The 10,379-nt window shown below is 47.1% G+C and overlaps 1 long non-coding RNA gene across 1 annotated transcript; it reads left to right on the forward strand.

Annotated features, from left to right (window-relative positions):
• Positions 1-6,952: 6,952 nt before the first annotated feature.
• Positions 6,953-9,716, forward strand: LOC118288821. The gene is made up of 3 exons (XR_004785928.2): positions 6,953-7,210; positions 7,623-7,929; positions 9,179-9,716. It is a non-coding gene; the product is annotated as an uncharacterized LOC118288821 (long non-coding RNA).
• The last annotated feature ends 663 nt before the right edge of the window (positions 9,717-10,379 follow it).

Below are 10,379 nucleotides of genomic sequence, written 5' to 3' on the forward strand. Positions count from 1 at the left end.
AAGCACTGCAGCTGATATTCTCTCCATGGCGACCCAGTTGGGAGGAGCAACATCAGACTGCCTCAGCTCTCCTTCGGGACATTCTGCCTGTACAAACAAACCGACCCCAGGCCTCTGGTCTAATGGGAACCAGACCTGCTCAAGGACCAAATCCCTTCTCCCTCCTTCCATCCTCGTCTCCCCCCCCCCTCTATTGGACCAACGCTCCGCTGACACACACTCCAGCTGAAGGACGCACTTCAATTATCCCAAACAGACCTGAAAATATTCCCCGTTCCTTTTCCCCAATGTTCCCACACAGCATTGGCTCATGACGTCCCACGTTTCTACATCATGGCTGACCCTCTTGACCCTGGAGCTGCCAGACTCCAGTGACCTGCTCTTATCTCCACGGACACACTTTCTCTCACTATCACGTGCTTTCTCTCTCACTCCTTGTCTCTCCCCGCACCGTTTTCCTTCATCATATCACACGCCTACACAAAGAGCTTTCCTTTCCACTCCATTGACCATTTCCTTCTCCAATCGAATCCATATTCCTCTAACTCTTCGACACGCTCCGTTACAAATTATAATTTCGGTGGTGCTGGTTTCACATGACACTGAGGTACATTATCTGAACAAGTAACTGCATTATTAATCGCCTGCTGGATGACGAAAGAATCCTTAATATGTGGTCTGAGTCCGGAGGCACCGTGGGGACCTGCTGGGTGTTGACTGAGAGGAGCCCATCCCTCGCTACGAAGTCTGAATGTTCTCATTGTGAGGGTTCAAAGTTTATCAGTGAATGTCCTCCCAGTCTCTCTGCCGTCTCTGAATCTGAATGTTCTGTTTCACTAAAGTATGAATATTGGCTCGGAGTCCGGCAGAGGGGAGGGAAGGCTCTGAAGAAACACACTGGGCCTCCACATTGACTTGGACGTCCGACGCAGAGAAGGCTGATTGTGATATGGCTTGTGACAGTGGGGCCTCACAGACATTCGGTGCTGCTTAAATTGCATCACGTTATCACTGCATTCCTTTCTCCTGAATGATAAGTCTGAGTTAAACCTACATAACCCCCCCCCCCCCCTTACTGTAAAGCTTTGTGCATTTACCTCGTAACACTGCCCCGGAGAGGCTCATTATTTATTCGTGCAAAGGATCAGAGATCGCGTCGCTGATGCCGAGTGCCTGGAAGTACGGCAGATTTATGGAGGCGAATGGACCGTGACTGAAGAGTTGGAACACATTCACAAACACTGGATATGACTGTTCGGCTCTGCCGCCCTCCCACACATCTGGGCACAAACCCGTCAATGTTCCCGTTGGCAAAGATCCGTGATGAGCTGAGCTGAGCTGAGTTGCTGCCCAGCTCACACACACACACACACGCACACACACACACACACACCCTCCATTAGATCTTTCTTTTTTTGCCCGGTCTTGTGAGCTCCTGTAGGGCTCTCTGTATTTCTTTGTCTGTATTTCTTTCTCTATCTTCGTGCCGTGCAAGCCGGGAGTGGCCAAGCCCAGACGCAACCCTCTGGAACTGAACTGCCCTTCCTGCACAGTCAGCGCAAGGCAAGACCTGCCGGCAACAAACGTGTTGCAACTTTTTGGCTCCTTGAACGAGGTTAGGTGTGGGAGGCGTGTCAGAGAAATAATTTGTTTACCACTCCGGGTGCTTGGTTATTTTGGACTAATTCACATATAATCTGCATTTGGGTTTGGTAGCGCGCCCATTTGATATCGCTCCGGGATGCATTCATTTGGTGCTCCAATGATCCGCTGTAAACATGTGCTCACATGCCACGCTTTCATGGATTGTGTGGAAATGGATCAATATGACAGCAACATAAAATATCCAGCAGCTCGATGAGAGAGATGACTTTGTCCGCCTCAATAAAACATATTTAAACGTTGCACCATGACCACGAAGAAATGATAAATGATATGCTGTCCATGACACGGCCAGGAGGGTGTGTCCAGCTAGCAGTTGAATCAGAGTTGGTTTATATTCCCACTGATGTCATTTGTTGAGGCAACAGAACTTTGGCAGGAAGGGACTGACAAACAGTCAAGGTCATTGACCCACTTCAGGGAAAAAGGGCCACCGATCACTTTGGATGTCCCTGATGTTTCAAAATAATGATTATTCCCTGATGCAGTAGGACAACGGACAGGGAAACACCACAACTTTGTCCATTAATGGTTAAATATACACCACCTCTTTTGTCATTTGTCAAAAGCTCCTTCCTTTTTCTCTCCTTTCTTTTCTAATTCCATCCCTTCCTTCACATTGTTCCACTGCCACGTTGCAACTGCTCGGGGACGGGGAAGTAGGGACACCTGGATCCAGCTAGTTTTCCACAAAAAAATCTTCTCCCCTCCAAAATAGCTCAAGCCAAAGTCTATGGTCATGTGATGACAGTGATGATGATGTGGCATGGGCTGATAGTGAGAAACTAGTGAGCGTGGGGCCTCCACACCCCCACGGCCCCTCTGCTGAATCAAATGCGCAGAGATGTGTGGGATTACTCTCACAGGAGGAACTTGAACCCTCTGACTTCCTGCCCGCTGATGAGGTCATTGGTCTCAGTGGGAGTGTCTGTGAAATGCCTGCTCAATAACAGCCGACTGATGGCAGGGCAATCCGGGAGAGGGAGGAGGCATGAAAAAAAAGAGAGGAGTGGGACCTGCAGTGGGGCCAGAAGAGTGGATGACAGGTTGTGTGGGGGGGTGGAGGAGGTGGAGGAGGTGGAGGAGGAGGAGGGGCGGGGGAACGCCGTACAGTGTCTGTCTCTTGCGAGCCTGAGGCATTTGGCGGAGCACAGCATGTGGCCATGTTATGGAGAGGACTCAAGCTCTCTTAAAAAAAAAAATTGTCAAAAGGGGTGGGGGTGCGAAAGCTACACGGCCAGGAAAATCTCACAAAATGGCTGAGAATGTTCCTGTCTGACAAAACTCTCTGTTTTTCATTAATCATACACATGTCAGTAAGTAATTGCTGTAAAAGTCAGTTCGCGGACCTAGAAATCCCACTTTTATCCACTAATCTATGGGTTCAGATCAGGATCAGGACACGTATGGCAGAATGCTCTGCTTCGCCCCCGAGGCCGGCCTCGTTTGTGACCAACAAAATAACGTCTTCGACCAGTCAGATGACTGTCTGCTGAGCTTTTACAACTTCCATTCTGTCACAATAAAGTACTCTTGCACAAAAGGGAAGAGTCTCACATATGGCATCAGAAATGTGTAACCCGTGGTATCACATGCTGCTCCCTGTCAGCTGGCCGGCCTCCCCCTGGCTCCTGGCTGATGTCAGGAGCCCTCTTGATTAAAGAGCGGCCCCAGTTGAAGATCAGGTTGCTCTGAGGTAACTTCTGGTCCCTGTTAGTGACGGGACCCGAGCTGCTGTGAGGCTAGCAAGGGGGAGCACCTGGCGCGTATAGTGCCTGGGGCCGCAGCCCCATACTGTAGGTAGGGGTTAGGGGAAGGAAGGGAGGGGCAGGATGGCGATCGCACATACAAAGCCATCTTGTTTTAGGCCAGGCTCAGATGGAGCTGCTCTGCTGCCAAGGGTCCAGATCCCTACATCCTGCCGCCCAGTCAAAGACCCAGTCTTCAAAGGGAGGTGCACGGAACAAAGAGCCATACAGCTGTGTGCATGCAGCACCCATACACCAGGACAGAGTACACTGTAATTCACTATCTCCCTTCATCTGTGGTTCTGTGGTTCCCAATGTCACCCCCGTTCAACTCTGCGTATTTCTCAAGAGGTCACGCTTTCATACCCTAACTCTCACACAACAATGCAATTAACTCGCTCTCCATAAAACACACACACACACAGCTTGGTCAAAACACACGCACACACACACTCACTCCACAGTCATCTTCTCCCTGTGTTTCACCCTCAGGCAGCAACAGCGTTTAATGCCTTCCAGATGTCAAGATGCTGTACTCTCCTGCTCAAACCTTGGATGCCGGTACCCCTCTCGCATAGTGTTAATGGTGATCAGGAGGCCGCTGAGGGGGGAGAAGTGGGGGGGGGGGGGGGGTTTGAGGGGTTGTGGGGTCATAAGACCTTTCAAGCTCCTACTGAGCCTACAAAAAGCACCTCGGCATCCTTTCCCTTTCATGGGGTAATCGCTGATCCGTCCTCTCTTTGCGCTGATCAGCAGGGTCTCAAGCGAAAAGCTGCGCGGGGACTGGAGCATGGGTGTGGTTTGGAAAGACGGCCTGCTAGCATTTGAGAAAAGAAGGTGCGCTCGCAAAACAGGAGAACAAAGTCCTCCGCAGCTGCTCTCTGTCCAGATGGGCAGTGGTGGTAAATACTATTAGGTTTCATTTGTCTACATCCCTGGGTTGGGCCTTTGGGTATCTCATGTCAGCTGCCCCCAGAGGTTGTTCTTCATCTGTTTATTTGCGATCCAGCCAGAGTTTCTCTTCTTTCCCCTAAGTATTTCTTGTTCTCTGATGTTCCAGTGTGAATAAAATCAATGGCTATACTCTCAAGAGATGGCTAGTGTTACCGTCACCCCCCCTTCCCTCTCGGTGACCCTCACTAAATGATCTTGTGTCACAGTCTCAGATTTATTTTTTTCTACTATGTCCCAAGCTGTGCTCTATCAATCTGTAAAAGGCCAATCATCAGGGCCTTATCTGTTTCTCCGTGTAGACACTAAAATGCCTCAGGACATGGTAGACAGCCCAAATCCCTCGGGCGATGTTTCTTAAAATGCTAATGTCCTCTTTAAAACCAGCGCTGCAGCTCATCTGGCTGCTGTAAAGACTGCTTACTAATACTTATTTGCTCTGGAGTTTTGCGGCGGCTGTTGTGATGAAATGCAACTGTCAGTGACACATTTCCAAAGAGATGGTTTTTTTAAGGGTGTTTCTCTGGGCGACTTACAGGGTAGCACGGACAGGGCCGTCTGACATGCACCAGCATTGCCGGGGCAAAGGGACATTTTAAGCGAGACGGTACAACAACAGAGACGGGAGAGCGAGCTGGAGAGGGTAGGGAAAAGCTCCAGGCTGCGGAGCTCTGTGAGAAAGTGTCCATCTGCAGCACATATTGGAGATGGCCCAAAACAAACAAGTTAAAATTAAACCACAGAAAGACAGCGAAGCTCAGTGTTTAAAGTCTCGTACAAACAGGGGATTACCCTGTTACCATTTGAAAGGTCCGAGAAATTGTCAGTTTTGTGGTTTATCTGCCTACATTAAAAACCAATAATCTCTGTAACAGCTCCACCGCTGGCCGAGCCCCAGCCGCTCGCCACATAATGGAGGACGATGGCGCGTGCACGTTTGAAAGAGAGGCGCCTTGAAAGTCTCACAGGTGCCTCGTTGGGCTCGAAAGAATCTTTCACATTCATTTTTTCTAAAAGCTGTAACATTACTTGTGTTATGGCATGCCAAACATTCTCAATGAAATCATAAAAGCCTCTTCTGAAACACTAAAATACGACGTTTCAAATGTGACGTTCACCCACCACTATATTCTACAAGGTGATAAAATTTAATGACAAACTCGTGAAGTTACTAAAGGGGGGAAAAAAAACTATTTATCTGTCCCTGTATCTATACAACACGACCACAAAAAGTCAGACCAAACCAAACTAAAATGTTACCAGAGTTCACGGGGCTGCCGTACGTGATGCATCACACAATCAGCCTTTGAATCACATTTCCTGCCAAACGTATGCCAGAAGGTTGACTTGCAACATCTGCCGTTTACGTGTCAACAGTGTTTTTATGCGCCTTCTCCTTATGATCGCGGTGAAAAGGACAAGCTTGGGCCTGTGAGCCTCGGTGAGCTTCTCTCTTCAACCCCGCCTCATGCATTGATTGATTCAAATTAAATATGAGTAACAGGGAATTCCACATTTCCAAACAGTTGACTTTGACCTTTTCTAATTGGGTTTTCCCACAGGCTTTGTTATGGCCTCAGAGTGAGCGTATGTGGTCGCTGTGGTTGCCACTGCTGAGGTTTCCCATATCCATATGATATCCGACTGTTTGCAGAAGCCCCCACCTCCAGCTCTACCAAAAGAAAAAAAAGAAACTTGTCCGCCCAACAAATCTTTGCACAGCCAGAGGAGATGAAATTGATGATTTGACACTATGCTGCTATCTAGTGGTGACTGACCATGATGGGGTGCAGCCTCCGTGTTCAGTCCTTAAAAGAAAACTACAAGTATTGATACATCAAACGATTATGGGCATTATCGTGTGATCCCTTTATTAATTGTCACTATGTGTTATTGTACATTTCAGATGTGCCCACATTTGAAATGGTGGGCGGTGATTTTATGAAGGATCACTTTGTTGAAGTCGACACGCGGGGGAGCCAGAGATCAATGACTTCCTTTGTGACTGCCAGGCCGTGGCTCCTGCAGCTTAAGATACAACAGGACAAAAAGATTCTCCTGAAAGAGCCAGAAGATAAAACATTCACACGTGATGCAGATGCATTTGACCTCGTGAGCAGTTGCTAGTTTGGAGGATTTCCTGCAAACAGTTTGGGGGGGACGTCTGACCCAGATGATGTAGGAGTGTCTTCTCATTCAACTGGAAAAAACATTTGCAGTTTATTACTCTCAGAATGCATGACATCATCTCTCACCTCTCCACTCGGAACACGCCCCTCCTAAACCCCGTTTTTTCTCCCAGGATAAAACAAGTTGCAAGTTCGAAAGAACGCTTATTGGTTATATATTTCTTGTCTCTTTTTTGTTTTCTTCGACAGTTAAAACAAACAATTAGTTAAAAGACACTAAATGAGCTTCTGTCTGAGGTCTTTGTCCCCCCCCCACCCACCATGCAGACCCCTAAACCAGGCATGGGGGTGTCCTTTAAAAAAGAAGTTAAAAAAAATACTGATTTCCAAAATAAAATGAGTCACTTCTCTGGCACATCAAAAATGTGTCCTGTTTTGTAAAGACTTCAGGGGGCTATTCATCCTCCCCCAACAACTGGGAATTTCTGGCTGGATGTAATTGTTTTTGGTAGACAGGCGAGCAAAGGGGCCGGGGGAGATTGTTCTTGGCGACGACGCAGCTCTGCAGGAGTGAGCCTCCCCGTATGAAACAACATGACAAAACAATGCAATTACTGTGAAAGGCGCCTCTCAATGGCCAGCAGGACTTCATTTCCAACTGAAGAGAGCCGTTGCATTTAAAAGAAGACGGGGGTTACTGGGAGCAGTGGACGGGAAAAGGTGGGGTGAATTATAACAGACAGAGAGGGATTCGGGCCAGCAACTTTCGTGCTAACTTTACAATGGAAGGCACAGATCAAAATCTACTTAACACATACACAGGATGTATTTGTCAGTGAGAAAAGGTGAAGAAGAAGTTGAATTAGTGGATCATTTCAAGTAAACTGATGCAGTGCAGTCAGAAACCGAAAGCGAAGGGACCTGGATTTTTAATCTGGTGGGAGAATTGCACAGGGGTTCCAGTAAGCAGAACAGATGGGATCGGGGAAATGAGTTTTCCATTCTGTGAAAGTCTTTGGCACGACTCCTGCCTCTCGCTCTGATTTTTAACACTCGTCCTGTTTATTTGTGGACCCCTTCCAATTGTCCAAAGTAAATCATATATTTCCTGTCTGTTATCTGGTTCCTTCAGGTACCATGCTCTGGAGCAGGAGAAACCTTCTTCCTGGCAAATCTTTATAACATCCTTCGAGGCCCACGCTGAATAGCTGAACACCTATGACACTCATCCCTCTATTGTGATGGCGAAACTGCTTCTCCTGATTGATTGATTGATTGGTTGGTTGGTTGATTAATTTATTGAATTTGTCTCACAGGGCCCATTGGAGGCTGGACACCCTCCAACCCTGCACTGGAGGGTAATATTTGGCACTGTCATGCACGGTGCCTATAGAGGACAAATCCTGGAATTACACCTTGACTTCCTGTACAGTCGCCAGGTCAGAATACTCACTCATCACGTGAAGTACATAAACATTTACTGGATGGAGTGGAACAAATTTCGTTTCAAACATTCTTGGAATTGTTGTTCTGACCCCTTGACTTTCTATAGACCATTATCACCCGGTCAAAAATGTGCAATTTTGTCCAAAACTATGATTGAATACTTATAAAACAAATGACTCACAGGTCTGTGTCAACTGTACTTGAGATAGTAACAGACTAAACTGGGATGGTGAACATGGTAATCGTCGATCGATTTTCAGTGTTTTGGCGTCTGTGCAGCCTCACAGAGCCACTGGCATGGTAAAGTATATTTGTATTAATATTGTTTTCTCTCTGTACAATGGCTGTGATGGGCTGGTGACCTGTGAAAGGGTGTACCTGGTCTACCCTGGCAGAGGAAATATTTGCTCATGTACAAATTTTGCACATCGCTACTATAGATTGTAAGTACATTTGACCACAAATAAGTGAGGTTGTGTTTTTTACTGCAGTAATGAAATCATTACATGCTCCCACACAAAAGGTTCACACAAGGGAGCGTCCGGAAGTTTGCAAATGTTCTGGAATCCTATCAAAGGAGGAACAGAGATACCGTCGATGTTTGCAGTCCCCTTTGCAAAAGCAAACATGCGTTCCAAAAATGAACTGTGCTGAGTTTAATGATCGAGGGAAGAATGCAGTCCTTGGCAGGGGAATTCATCTTCTCTCTCAACATTGTGGTATGCAGAGTGTTGACTCTCGGAGGGGAGGCTGTGCAGTGCGGGGTCCGCACAGAAATGAAGGAAAGTGTGTTGAAACCAAAGTCCGACTACATTAGGATATGAAGACAAATGGATTCCTTTGCGTAACAGCATGCTGGATCTGGTTTTACTCTGAAATTCTTAAGAACTTCTGCCAAAGTCGGGAAAGTGAATTGTCTTAATCTGCTGAGCAAGAGATCCTCTTTCGCAGCAAGCTGAAGATGAGCTGTCGGACTCATCTTGCACTTCTCGGAGCTGGTTACATCAAACTAGGGGCCGAATTGTCTGGCCGGCCAGTGGGGATCGTTTCTCGCGATAAAGAAAATGGCTTCAAATGCCAGCAGAGCCTGGAAGAGTCTGTGGGCACAGAGGGATCTCTGTTTCGACCCATGCATTTTTTCATGATCACATCACAGAAAACGGAAAACACTCATATTGTCTCAAAGTGAACGTCTCTTATATCATTCTACTGGTTGAACATTAAATGCCCTCTCTGTTTCAGGACGCAGTGGGTGAGAAACAGCATCTGGACACCACAGCTGATGTGGGGTTTCCCCCCCCCCCCCTTGACAGTACAAGGTCACTCTATCAGCGTCCCTGACGAGTCATGAGTCACTGGACTGTACCGGGTCTGGGCTCATTCCATTACATAGGGCCGAATGTTCAACCCTCGTCTTTTGCAACTGTCCTACATCCACAGTCGTTTCCTAAAGGAAACGGTTTAAAGTGTCGATGTTCCTTGGCACCTTGAGTCCCTGAGATTATTTGTCCAGTTAGCTCATTCATGTCAACAGGCGTCTGTGTATCCTGTCGTGTCCGTGGAACATCCTCGTGAGCAGCCAGCGCTGTTTACCAAGAATCAGTTCAATGACATTCGCTCAGTTTCTCATCATTTTGTGGTTTTATTTCCTCTTTCTTGTCAAGGGGATTTTTCTAACTGTAACTGTCTACTGCGGCAAGATTAATGAATCTTTTTATTTAAGAGGACGGAGACATGTTTATTAAAGGTGAATGGAGTCGTGTCCATTGTCTTTGAGATTCCTCTGTGTTGGCGACTCTTCTGTATAAACAAAGTAAAAACTTAAAAGTGACTACAACACTGTCACATTATCACCACACTCACAGTATCTTTACTCGTCTAATCACCTGAGCACGTTGAATCCAAGTGATCAGGAAATGCTTTGGAGGCGGCTGACGAGGCTCTCGGAGGTCGTCAGCGGGAAGTGTCGCCACACACGTGTGGTTTCAGTTCAGTTCGAACGGCGCTTTGTATAATTTTAATTTTCTTTGTTACTGTGAAACGCTGACACTGTTTAAAAAACCTCTTGGCTTGAGAATGGAGAGTGGCGCTTGTGTACTCCCCTCTGTTATTTTTATTTTTTTTTTTGAATAGGGAGTGTTTCAGCAACATGACTGGAATCTCAATGCTTGTTTTCCTAACCAAAGCCCCCTGTTTGTATTTCAGGGCCTCCCTTGTTCCGCGTCGTCTTCTATCTCCTCCTTCTGCTCCCACCTGATGGACTGTTCAAATAACCTCTGACCCCGGCTGGATTAAAGGCAACTTGCTGTGTGCAGCTGTTTATTCTCTCAGCAACAAAACCCTCATTCTGTTCCTCTTCACCGTTTCTCTGGGTCACAGGAGCACAGGGGGGGGATGTCCCAGCACTATCTCTGCCTTCCTGCAAACTCAAGCCCCCTTAACA

Source organism: Scophthalmus maximus, chromosome 17 (genome assembly GCF_022379125.1).
Source record: "Scophthalmus maximus strain ysfricsl-2021 chromosome 17, ASM2237912v1, whole genome shotgun sequence".
NCBI classification, from domain to species: Eukaryota; Metazoa; Chordata; class Actinopteri; order Pleuronectiformes; family Scophthalmidae; genus Scophthalmus; species Scophthalmus maximus.